Source organism: Nanorana parkeri, unplaced genomic scaffold, assembly GCF_000935625.1.
Source record: "Nanorana parkeri isolate BGI_ZX_2015 unplaced genomic scaffold, ASM93562v1 scaffold83, whole genome shotgun sequence".
Lineage (NCBI taxonomy): Eukaryota > Metazoa > Chordata > Amphibia > Anura > Dicroglossidae > Nanorana > Nanorana parkeri.
The window spans coordinates 1,164,639-1,178,149 of record NW_017306351.1 but is presented as its reverse complement, the minus strand read 5'-3'; the positions used below and the strand labels follow the sequence as shown (position 1 = coordinate 1,178,149).

At 41.2% G+C, this 13,511-nt stretch overlaps 1 protein-coding gene across 1 annotated transcript in view; it reads left to right on the top strand.

Annotated features, from left to right (window-relative positions):
• The window catches only part of CACNG2 (calcium voltage-gated channel auxiliary subunit gamma 2), a 134,154-nt gene that overhangs the window by 634 nt on the left and 120,009 nt on the right, over positions 1–13,511 (top strand). The window lies entirely within an intron of this gene.

Below are 13,511 nucleotides of genomic sequence, written 5' to 3'. Positions count from 1 at the left end.
CGGGGGGAGGGGTGATTGGAGAGAGACTGATCCACTTCCAGCCGTTCAATGTGGTGATGTGAATGATAGATTTTGTTAAGATGGAAGCAGTGGGGCACAGAGTGTAGTAAAAGGTGTGTAGAATACATTACTCTGACTACATAGTGTGTGAGCCTGCATTCTCAGCTATGGAGCAGTGCTACAAATGGGAGACTGCAACCATACCTGGGCAGACTGAAGCCTCCAATGGAAAATGGATGGCAAGCATTGCTGATCAAGAAATCAATGCAAATAGATCAAGTGCTGTTCAGGCCTAAAACACCCTACTTTACATCTGCAGGTAAAGGCAGGGCTGCCAATGGATACAGTATAAACATTATATAGAGCTGCAATTAGAAATGGCTTGTCCATTAGCTCATTCCATAATGACCAACAGTGCAAGACAAGACTACAAACATGGCAATATATATAAAGTGCCATTTTTGTAGTCTCTTACATATATATATATCTATCTATAGATATATATATCTATAGATAGATATATTTATATGTAAGAGACTACAAAAATGGCACTTTATATATATTGCCATGTTTGTAGTCTTGTCTTGCACTGTTGGTCATTATGGTATATATTCAACCGCATTATGTTTTAAGAGGCCCATGGCTGTTATGTTATTCCCTTTATTACTTTGCTGTGTTGCTGATAGCTGCTTCATCACTAGTAGATTGGAAACCCTTCACCCACCCTTCCCTTTACCATGTGTCCTGCCAGAAAGCCCTGCAGTGCATTGCTGTGTAAGAGAAAGGGTTAAACGCAGCCCACTTGAAGGGGGATGAGGACTGTGTGCCAGGCAGAGTGAGGTAACAGTATGATTAGTATAGTGGTACACAGACCACCCAGCCCCTCCCCCACCACTCCCCTTTTCAATCACTGCAGGTCAGCAATCCAGCCTTACAACACAGTACACACATACGTACACAAAACACTAGACCAAACATGACATGTATGGTGGCTGAATATGCAGCATCGCTGGGAAATGCTTAAAAAATAAGCTGTACAAATATTGCATTTTATATTAGCACAATAAGAAGCTATGATCGATCCTGATGCATTTTCTGCTATTCCTCTTTGTACAGATTTTGTGTGAACTGGTAATTTTGTGTGTGTTTGTTGCTAACCCTGGCTGAGATAGGAACAGATTGCCAGCACACATGTCCACGCACATATACTAAAATACACACACTATACAGCGTATGCCAAGCACATACACACAGCACAACACACCATATGCAGGGTCCAGACCTTACATAGTTGCAGACACAAAATTTAGGCACATATGTTCACAAATGATTTGCAAACAACATACCCTTTACACCTCCTACACATATACTTATTGTCAAACTGCACACATTCGGAAATGGCCAGACAGCTTGGACCAGACTTGGTCAACCCTGGCTATACACTTGGGTATACACATAAATCCTACAGAGAGAGCTGAATATTACATAGCACAAAATGAAAAAAATGCAGTTACACATATACGAAAACACTCATGTGAGTGTAGGGTGTCCGAGAGAAAATGGCACAATACCCATACAACGCACATAAATACAGATCTAAAATCATACTTACTACAAATACCAAACCAATGTAAATCTCTGTAAGCTTAGACAAATTGAAAAGGTCATTAAAGCTCACGTACAGACATACATAACTCATACTACATAGTGGGATTAAAAGGCAAGATAAATCTGGCAATACAATATACTGTATATGTGTGTATATGTGTGTGTGTGTATATATATTTGTATTCCATAGGTACAAGTTGCAAATTGCTAAATTTGTTAAAATATTGGAATATTCAGGAATATTGTAAAAATATTTACTTGTTCCGCATTTGCATTAACGTTCACCATTGCACACACAAAGACTGGGTGCACAAATCACCAAAAAGCAGGTTTAGTACATAAAAACACTATATATATATAACATGCATACACACTAGTACATGTCTTCCTAGCATAATATCACCTACACAAGCCATCAAGACAGACACACAGTCTCCAACACAGGCTGTCAGCCTGTGGGACATTTTGGCCCTTCCTCCTCTGGAGCTGGGCTGTGATGGGACATGCTCTGAATTGCTAAGTGTCTCCATTGAGCGATGAGAACAGTTTGACGCATTAAACACGCATAGCGCATCCGCTGAGCCTCTCCTCAGCCAAGCCTGCCTCTTAACATAATCTGCAGAGGAACATTGTACTGAATAGAATATGCCATCCCTCCCCAGGCAGGAGAAAATCAATAGCTATGAATTCACCCTGATAGATCTGAGGCCCCCCTCCTCCTCCTCCTCTTCTTCTTCCCTCACTCCACAGCTTCCACCATCCACAACACCTCATTCTCACCTCCCCTCCTTCCAGGAAACCTTTTCAATTGATGCTCATATTTATTAGGTGTCCCCAAAGTGGCTAGTGGTTACAATTAAACATTGATAAGATGCTTGTAGGAATTTTGTTTAAGCAGCCAGCCAACCCATTAACCTTTTTGCATTGCTAGCGGTTTGGACAGCAGCTGCCTGGCAGTGAAATGGTTACACTTTTTTTTTGGATGGGTGATGGTGTTGAGGAGACAGATGGAACAGTGGGGTAGTCTGGTCAGGATACAGTTTTGGAATGATAGTCATTCGTGGGCTGAGAATGTGGATTTTTCAGCAGGTGTCTATACTTTAGGAGAGGAGTTAGTGGAGAGGAGAGGAGCATGCGCAACGTTCAGTTTAACTGCCTGGTTAAGAGAGGATTGTCTAATTTTCAAAGACTGCACAGGGTGTGTGTAGAGAGAGAGCGAGAGAGCACAAGGAAAGAGGAGGGTGAGGGAAAGAGGGGGAGGAGGGGGAAGGAGAAAGGGTGGGTGTGAGACAGGGGGAGGAAAAAAAAAAAAGAGGGAAAAGAGAAGACTGTTAGAGAGTGGGAGGACCAATGCAGAAGAGCGCGGAGAAGAGGAGAAATGGGGAGATGGAGCAGAAGTCCCACTTTTGTTTATTTATATCTCCATTCTGTACGGCATGACTGGGCCTGCACATCATAGAGCATCCCTAGTGCTAGACCTTCATATTAAATTAAGGTCACTGCACCCAGGCTCTTTGGCTATGAGCATCTGTACTTGTGCCGGCACTTTTATATCTGTATACTTGTGGTCAACCAAGTGAGCTACTGTAATTAATTGCAGATATGTATACACCAGTAAACTGACATGCTCAAAAAAGCCTGTATCTCATTTACAGACAAAACAAACAGAATGACTTAAATCATATGAAGTCATGGCATTGTCAGCACTTTGTAGACCACCCATAGACAGGCAGATCTCATAGGTAATTACTGAATTTGCCCATTCCTAAAGCTCTTGTGGAATGAAAACTAATGATGCTCCTGATGCATTCAATATTGTAAGCAGTAGGCAAAAAGATCTTCACTTATTGGGAAGGAAATAATTGTAGGTTGACCTCAGGAGATTTTCCAAAATGCTGGGAAATCTAAATCAACCCTGGCCGCCACATCAGGCACATACATACAATGCATAGTATTTGCAAATTGTGCTTAGATCACGTACATTATACTATATATTCATGTGGGCTATTGTAAAGTGAATGTCATAGCACCAGATGATATGGCTAACAGGTAACTCAACAATGGTCTCAGATTGGCTTTTCGGTTGAATAATTCAAAATATGCAGCAGCAAGGCTAAAGATGTTACAGACCTAGTAAGAAGTGGTTATAAGAGGGCTTGAATCATAGGCAAAGCAGAGGAGGCATGGTTGTAATAATTTACAGATGAAGGCTGAGATGTAAGGGGGTGAGCTTCACCGAGGGCTTTGAAGGTCAAAGAGAGAGCTTTGCATCTTATTCTCAGACACAGAAGATGCCAGTGTAGGTATTTGTATTATGCTGGTAGCTGCTGTATAAATGAGACTGCTGGCAGGGTTTTAGATTAATTGTGGTGCAGACAATGAATTGCAGAAGCAATCAAGGATGGATAAATTAATATCTTGATTTCATTTTATATGAACAACTGACAAATTGCATAAGTGGAGGCAGCAGGACTCTAAAGACTAAAGGTGAACATTAAATATGTTAAGGTCACCTCTAGGCATCAGACATTATGTACTGAAAGCGTACAGAGATCAGTGATTACATCTTTAAGTACCTCATTGTTTTGAGGTTTCATACGTGCCAGAAAGCAGCCTGTTTGTTATATTAGTCTATATGCATTCCAGTGTTGGTAAGACACTGTAAACAGAGAAGGAAGACCTTGTGACAGATGTCACAGCAGTGACAGCTATAAATTATAAAGCAGTTTATCTTTTTCATTCTCATTTATTTTAAAAACCCAACATAGACTAAAAGGTTTCCAAGAAAAATGGAGATCTCCTCTTTAAATGGGACTATTTCCTTTAGAAAACAGGGGTCCTGATCTCCCACAATCCCTCTGTAGACAACCGCAAGACTTCATCTTACAGTAGAGCAAACCTGTGAACAACACATTGAATCGTTTTATTATTCATAGGTACTTAGTAGAATCTCATTTATTAATGTCCTTGGCATATTTATTATAGATTGACCAGAATGAAAACATTGTGTTGAGTTTTTAGACCATTATCATCTCATAAGTACTTACAAAGATATCGTTGTTAATACAAGATGAGCAGCATAATATTTAAAGGGAAAGTCCACCTTTAAAAAAATAAAAATAAATCATACTTCTTTATAAAAGAAAAATGTGCTTTTATATATTTTTTTCATTGGATCTGTGGATCACGGGTGCAATGCTCTGGCTTCTGCAGACTCTTCCTTTCACTCATGTCCATACTGAGCTATGGAAATTTAGCAGCATTGATGGGAGGAAGAATTAATGGACTATAATGATGTTACTGCACTTGTATTCCATTGCTGTGATGGCTGTTGGGCTTCTCCAGTCATTGATCCTAACATAGCTGAGCTGAATTAAAAAATATACACAAGCCTCCAAGGAGATAAAACCTGCTATTCAGGTTAGTGGGGGGCAGGAAGGGGTGGGGGGTTTGTGATCTGACCATATTTCACGTTACATCCTAAATATGGGTGCAACATGAAACATAGTCAGAAAGGTAATCTTGTCTTTAAAGCTGCTTGTTTGGGAGGGAATACAGCACCAAGCTGGATATTAGTGACTGTCTTTCAGCAATGTGAGTCGAGTCTGTAAGCAGCTAGCCTAAAATGTTGCACTCTCTGCCATTCACAGAATTCATATAATTATTATCCCACATTTTATCGAGTTCTGTGAATGGCGGTGGAGATTCTGTCACTCAACTCCATTCACAGAACTCGATGCATATGAAAATGCCATTACTAAACAGTCACAAAAACTGCTCAGATTCTAAGCTTTCTTGCAAGTCTGAATGTGATTGGTGCTGCAGAAAGTGCTTTTTCTGCAGGGAATTACACAGAGCTTGAAACGTTATGGGATACAATAGATTCTGTGATTGGTCAAGGGGAGAAGAGGGGCAGATGAACCTTAGCACCTCCGGTTTGTCCAATCACAGAACATCTTGTATCTGTGAAAAGAATACAAGACGTTTTATGAATGGAAAAAGGGGGAAAACAAGTGATGCTCTTCTTGACTGTATGTGAGACGGATCTGTAATTTACAAAGCCCAAAATTAGGCGCTTACAGTAGTATCAGGGCAGAATGAAACTAACAGGGCTATTCACAAAAGGGTGAAGAGTTTGGAGAAGGCAGGAGAAGTGAACAATCTAGGACAACATAGCTGAACTGGAAAGTGAGCTGAATTGGAGAATTTTTCCAAATCAGCTATGTTGTCCTACATTGTTCACTTCTCCTGCCTTCTCCAAACTCTTCACCCTTTTGTGAATAGATCTTTAAGAGTTTTACCTCTGCAGCCAGCCGCACATGGGACATCCAACATTAGAGCTAATATACTGGTACATAGCTAATGACCTCCAGGAAAAAAGTAGTTTTTTCCTGGAGATCGGCTTTAAATTTAAGGAGGAATTATCTTTAGGTAATAACTGTTTATGTATTTAAAAAAAGAAAACATAGTTATTAGTCTATGGGGCCCAACAAGCACTCCTTCTGTGCTACCGTCTTTGAATGTTCTGCGCATGGCGCATGTGCAGACAAGCCGTTGTTCTCTTCCTGGAACTTTGGGAACTGGCAGACGATTCCTGCACATGCTCCAGGTCTCCGTTTTGTCTCAAGCACTTGTAAGAGACCAGCAGCCTGACTGCACATACGCAGTTTCCGCGTATGCCAAGACATGATGCTGGTTTCAAGTATTTTAAACCTGCCAGAAACCTGCTACATACATGACTGTGCACACGTAGGAGTCCCCACGCATGTGCACTAATGCTGCAGGCCTCTGCCAGGTCCCAAATACCTAGCAGAGAGTCCCGGCATGTCTGCACATGGAATGTCACGGCATGTATGCACCCGTACAAAAAATACTGCCTCCTGGGATGTGTGACAGAAACATCGAAGGAAGCAGCAGAGAATCCTTACATTATCATGTTGTAGAGGAAATAGGCAGAGAAGAGCCGCACCAGAATCAAAAATAAAAAAGTTATTGGAAGTTTCCCAAAAATGTGCAAAGTATATTTGTGGCAGTGCAGTGTGGAGACATTTGTTTTAATGAGTGAAGGTCCATGTTAATGTTTTGACTTTGGTACAATTGCAGAGTTTGCTGGATGGTTTAAGAACCTCACTGAATGGACTGTTGGACAATCAGGTAGAAGCTGTTTGTGTTATGATATTTCTTGGCTTGCATGCAGCTCTGAACAGGAACATGAGCATTCCTGTTTAGGCAATGGAGCTAGGAGGCATACAAGGTATACAAGAGGTATACAAACATTTCTGGTATCATTGTAGCCTGGGGAAAGCAATAGGGATTGCACAAGCTGTTCCTATCAAGGACAGTTGTGCAGGACTGTTAGTGGCTGCCCCACAGACATTAGATCATAGCCTAATGTGTCCGAAAATGGCTTAAAGGACAATTTTAGAGCTCATATATTAAAAGCATTATTTTTACTTAAGCTTATGAAAACGTCAAAAACTGAGTTGGCTTAAGAGTGATTATATTATAAAAAAATCAAACTTTTACATAACCTAGTATTTGTTCTGAACAGAGGTTAGGCCGTAAATTACACTCCCTTTGTGAGAAACAAAGTGAATACTCGGATAGATGAATCTGTCATTGGCCACCAGAGTAAGAATAGTGGGAGTCACTACTGCATTGCAAATGTTCCTAACCAAAATAGGTACAAATGTTTGCAACAGAAAGGGTGCTTGCACTTGCAACGCATTAACAATCTGTTCATCTTAATACCAACCCTAACACTCTTTTATTACATTTCAATGTAAGATTTTTTTTTTTTGCTGAATGTATATATTTCAACATAACATGAGACAACAATGAACTATAATTAATACTCCCTGCCCCCCAATGGAACTTACAGTCAATTATGGACAGGGATCAGCAAGGTGTCTGTGAGTGGCCCTTGCAAGGTCTGCGGCCGCGGAGTACAGTACAGTTGTAAGGGACTTGGTACGGTCCTGGCCCCAACTCCCCCTGTATAATTGCAGTATTTGGTACCTTCCAGTGAGTGCAGGAAGGGGTTTTGTTTTCTTTTTTGGGGGGCGGAGCTTGCTTTTTAGCATGCAGGAGTGAATAGCAAGACGGGAGCCGAGGCTGCTGTAGTGGAAAGAAGGGTAGGCAGATGTCTGGGGTTCAAAGCGTTGGACCCCTATTCAGCCTTGGGCACCTGCTGCTACGCTTTAGGAAATGTTTGATGTTTGTGTTTTTTTTTATTATTGTGTATTTAGGGTAGAGTTGTTTGACTTTTTCTGGTTTATTTAGGGAAGTTTGGTTTATTTTAGTTTTTTTGTGTTATTTGCTTTTTTTTTTGGTGTATCGCATTGTAGTTTGTGTACTTTTGCTTTAAAATGTTTATTTTAAATTTCTTTCACTGTCAGCCAGCTGGCTGCTGTGGGCCAGCCCCTGCATTGAGAAAGCCCTGCATGAAGGACAATGCAAGTGGGGGAGCCACTGTACACAGAGGGCTTGTACAGTCAAGGTTGTGGCATAATTTCCTTCTGTCGCTGGGCACTGTTACTCCCACTAACACAGGCACATTTTGTACTCTCAGTGGCCACCAACACTGGGACATTTTGCATTCCTACTGACCACCAACACTGGGACATTCTGCACTTCAATTGACCACTCACTCTGGGACATTTTGCACTCCCACTTACCTCCAATGCTGGGACATTTTGCACTCCCATTCAGCCTTGGGCACCAGCTGCTTCCTGCTACTGGATGCTGTCCTCTGCAAAGGCTTCCACCCCACACCCCAGTGCCGGGCCCCTATTCAGCCTTGGACCAAGGTTGAATAACGGCCTGAGGCTGGGGTGGGGGGCAAGCCTTTGCAGAGGACAGCAGCAGCAAACATTTTATAACAGTATACCATAAGTCCTTATATAAATGTTATTTTAAACTTATTTGTACTTGTGGAACTAGACCAGAGACTAGACAAAGTTTTGATGGTTTTAATTTGAAATGTACCTTGGTGACCTTCACTAAGGTCTGTACTTTGGAAAATGTCCACCACAGCCTTGGTCCATACCTATCCCTGATTATTGGTCACGTTGTCTCCTCAAGAAAGGGAGCCTGTGAGGCCCCGGAATGTCAGCATGTAACTTGTGATCACAATCAAATAGTGAACATAACCTGCTACAGTGCTAGTGACTTTCTGTATTTACTGGATTCTTCAATGGCATCAGTTGTGTCACTTCTAGATCCCACTATTCAAACAGGTCATAGGATAAATGGAATGCAGCTCACATCAGACAATATATCACCACATCAGACTATTGCATTAGGGTTTTTTCTTAACTCCACTAATACAAACAGGTTTATTTTCATGCCCACTGACACTAACAACAGGTTTTATATTGAAAATAGTCTCGACTTAGATATTTACATATTAATGGGTGGAGCTATTTACATATGAATAAGCCGAGACACATTCTCCCAAAACAATTTCTGTGCGTCGTTAGAGTGTTCGGGTTTCACTGGAAGAAAAGGTGGCAACCCTATACAAAACATCAGCATTCAGCTCTGCATGCTGATGTGAAATAATCTTATAATCATTAGTTAAACAAAAATAATTTTCTTTTACTTACAATAACTGTTTTTCCAGTCTCTGGTCCTCTTAGGCATTAGTGATGCAGCCCATGCCTAAGAGATAATTCCTGGGAAGGTTACATCACAGTGCATTGTTGGGTAATGTCATCTGTAAACTGCATAATCTGCACTTAGTAAAAATGGCCACTGAAAAAAAGATTGGGGAGGGAAAAAAAAGGGTATGCAAATAATAAAAAGCCGGCAATTATCCTTAAGCATTCGCTTGTAGATTGCAATTACAAAATATTTCTAAAGGTGACTTGTTGTCATTTTAAAGATAAGGGTAAAGTTCCTCTTTATGTCTGCTGGGGCTGCTGAAATCACATCCAAAATGGTGGCACCCAGTAGCAGTCTCAGACTTATGAAAGTCTACACAAAGGAGGTTTTCACAGGTAAATAACATGCATAAACATGGATAAACAGGGCATGGGCAGGGTCATTTTAGGGGGACATTTAGTTTTATATTGCAGCAGCAGTTGTTTTTTCTTTTGGAATATGGTTTGGAATGGTTAAAACATTTTAAATAAAAGCACAATGTTGAAAGAACCCTTATCAATGTAATAGTTTGCCCCAACCCTTTGTACCTTTCACTTTTGCTGGACAGCTTGGTCTACATGTAAATAAACATGTGAATAAAAATAAAGGCATGTGAAATAAGAAATACTATTTTTACAGGTATTAACCCTAAACAGTTACCAGTATACATTGTTTTTCACCATAGTGTGTCTTTAAATTCTGCTGATAATGGTTAAGTTTTAATGGCAGAATAAAAATATACACTGTTATAAATTTACCGTTAAGGTAGCTGAGGCAATGGACAATAAAATTGGCTATAAAGAAACTGCATATGCTGACAGTTGCAGTCAGTGTACTTCTGTATTTATCATGCTGTTCTGTACCGAGTCATCTGTTGCTAGTTGAGATAGACTGGACATAAGATCCCTAGGAGCATGCTCATCTGCTTGTTCAGTAGACAGAGTGGATGTCCTTAGGAAGTAGTAACCTGTAAGGCAGTAGAATTTCCACTCAAAATACATCTACCTGGCCCTGGGTTTTTTGTTGCAATCTGAGTTCTGGCAAAATCATTATCATCATTATCATCCTCTAATGTCTGTGTTCAAAATAGGTCGAAAATGGTACGATCCACTGTGAAACATAGCCCATGCATCTTTAAACACTGAAACTAATGAAAATGTTTTTCAGGGGATTTGTATGGAGAAATATGAAAATGTTATTCCCTAGATTGTGTGGTGTAGGAACAGATCTGCTGGAAATTGCAGTAGCAACTGTGCCTCTGCTACTGGGGAGGCCCACAAAGCCTGCCAAGGTTTTTTCCCCATCATTATGAGAAAATGTGCAAATACATTACTCTGATGCTGTGTTTTTATCAACCGTGAATCCTCCAGAAGTTGCTAGGGGATTCTTAGCTTCAGGCCCGCGGTCACTTGGCACACCCAACTGAGCCTCTCCTCTTAGTTAGGTGTCTACTGACACCAATTATCTTTTTAGCTGTCTGCAAGGTTGCTTTCTTCCCACTGACCATCAGTGTAAGAGGGCACTACACTGACCACTGATGTAGGGGACTTTCTTCCCACTGACTATCAGTATTAGGTGGCCATTTTCCACCTGACCACCAATATAAGGGTCCCTCCTCCAACTGACCAGCAGTCTATAGGAGTCCTTCTCCCAGTCACCAATGAAAGGAGGCAGTTTACTGCCTGTAGCATTTTCCCTATGATCTAAGAAAATGAGTGGTGCAGTCAGGCAGTTTGGTACCTCCAATATGGTATGACCCGATTGGCTGCCGTTACTGTTCTCCCAAACATTTTCCATCCAGCTCCTATGATCCTCTGATCAAAGCATGCTGGGCGGAAGGGTGGTGACAGGGCCACCCACTGCACGTATTTTGGCCAATTCATCAAGAACTGGCTGAAATTCATATAGTGTAGAGTGAAAATCCTACAAAATGGTTGTTATTTATATACATATGTTCAAGGTTTAGAAACGTTAAAAACATTTTCTCCCGTCATCAGCTGAGGTAGTGTTGGGGGGGGATGGGGTGTTGGGTTTCATAAGAAGTTGAGGATTTTAAAGACTGAAATAGTGAGTAAGCTATTCAAAATTTGAAGTACTTGTTAATATTTGGTACCCCAGCCCAGGTCAAGCTACAGCGCTTTTCGTAGATAACATATTTAGTCCATGTCTGCATCAGAATACATTCTCAAGTGGGCTGCTTGTATGGTTGCATTCAATTAACTCATGACAGTATTAATGGGATACCATCACCATAAATGCTTTTCTGCGTATTAAAAATCTTGAGGTAACACCTTGCCTAAAGAAATGCCTGACCACTTCACAAGGCTTAATGCTCTGCTTGGGGGTTTGCAAGCCCTAGATATAATGGATGAAGTCAGCCTTACCAGTGATTGTTCATCCTGCATGCTGATCTTGCATTATCCGTGCTTTTTTTTTTTGTTCCTTACTGGATCAATAGTCAGCCTTGCAGAACAACCAGCAAATAAAAGGAAAACAGAACAAAAATGATTAAGTATGAAACTATTTATGTTACATTGCTGTTCAAAGCCTAAGCTTGTTTAGGCCTTACTATGCATGTCATGCCTCAGTGATGTCAGTTGTTATTAATCAATTCGTAGGCTATGTGCCTTATTGATGTCACAGGCAACCAGTAAATGGATGGACCAAATTCTCATGAATATTGAATCAACCCACAAAATGACTGTGAATGAAGAGTGGTTCACAGCTACAGATATTGTCATTTAATTTTCTAAAAGACTTTGTAGCTAGAGCTTAACCTGAACATTTAATAGCCTCCATAATAGATAGATAGATAGAGAGAGAGAGAGAGAGAGAGAGAGAGAGAGAGAGAGAGATATTATTCATATACTCTTGGCTGGCCATTGGGCTGTATATTAGGACTGCAGGAGGCATGCACAGACCTAATTGGCAGCCCAATGTCCAATTGAAGAAGTGCGCACAGCAGGCTGACAACACCGATTCTAATTAAGAGGCAGGGGTTTAGCCTGCAATAGGAAGTGCTGTTACTGGCAGTTTAGGCAAGAAATTTTGCAACAATAGATATTTGCTTTAGAAAACTGTACACAGTGAGGCATGGTGTCAAACACTTTCATTTCTCAACTCCAGTGTTTAAGGCAGCAGTGGGACCACAGGTCACCATATTCTATCAGGTGAAGCAGAGTTTCAAAGGATTAGAACCTCATGGTAATTTTATTGATGTGATGTCTGTGACCCTTTTGGGAGATTTCCACATACTCACTGTTACCAAGACAACACAGGAAGGTATGGGATAGCAAAGAAATATCTGACAGAGGCTCTACTAACAACACTGTTTTTATTGCTGTCTGTGCTTCCTTTGGAGCTATTTACTCTTTACTTCCTGTCCCAGTGACACAAAAGGAAGTAAAGAACCCTATTTAAGAAGCCATAAACAGCAATCCAAGCTGACAGAGATGTTAAACCTTCCCCGCATTATCTGAAATAAGGAGAGGTTTTAGAGGGAGTCTAGCCATAGACATAGGATGGGAGGTCCAAGAACCAGATATTCATTTTGTAGAATGTGTGCATCTTCTTTACTGGAGGTTGTAGACACATGCAGGTGCATCCCTAGCCTTTTCACTGCTTGAGGATCTGGACAGGGTGGGGGTGCTGGTGGTACATGCCTAGAGGTGGGGGGCGGGACTTCATCATCTGGTGATTGCACTGGTTGCCAGGAGCTGAGCGTGATGCCGGCAAAAGTGTTGCTAAATGCTGAGCAGGAATATGTGTATGGCTCTTGCACATCACCCCACCCAGCAACCTGGGAAGATCTGCCACGTACTCACGTGACCCAAAGAGATTCTGCATGAGGCAACAGCCTCAGGCTGCCTCATTATAGGGACAGCCCAAGGCACACATCCTTTACTGTCCAATGCAGCACCTCTTTCCTAGGATCTCTCCTTTACACAGAACATCTTCTTGTTTTATTGATCCATCCCCCCGCTTAGGATATTGTGACTGTGTTAATTAATCTTACATGAGATTACTGTATTTTCACTGATGATGGGAAAATATATATGCGACCAATGACTGTCCAGGGGACAGTCACTTCTTCATTGTGGCCAACATTTGGAGATAATTAGAAGGAACACCTTAAAGGGGTAGAGAAGAAAAATGCAGTGCATGAAGCGTGCAGACTGCTGTTGTTGTGGGGGTGTGGCCAAAGAAGTGGGTGTGACTTCATGGTACATGGGTTGTAGTGTAGAACAGAAGAACATTTG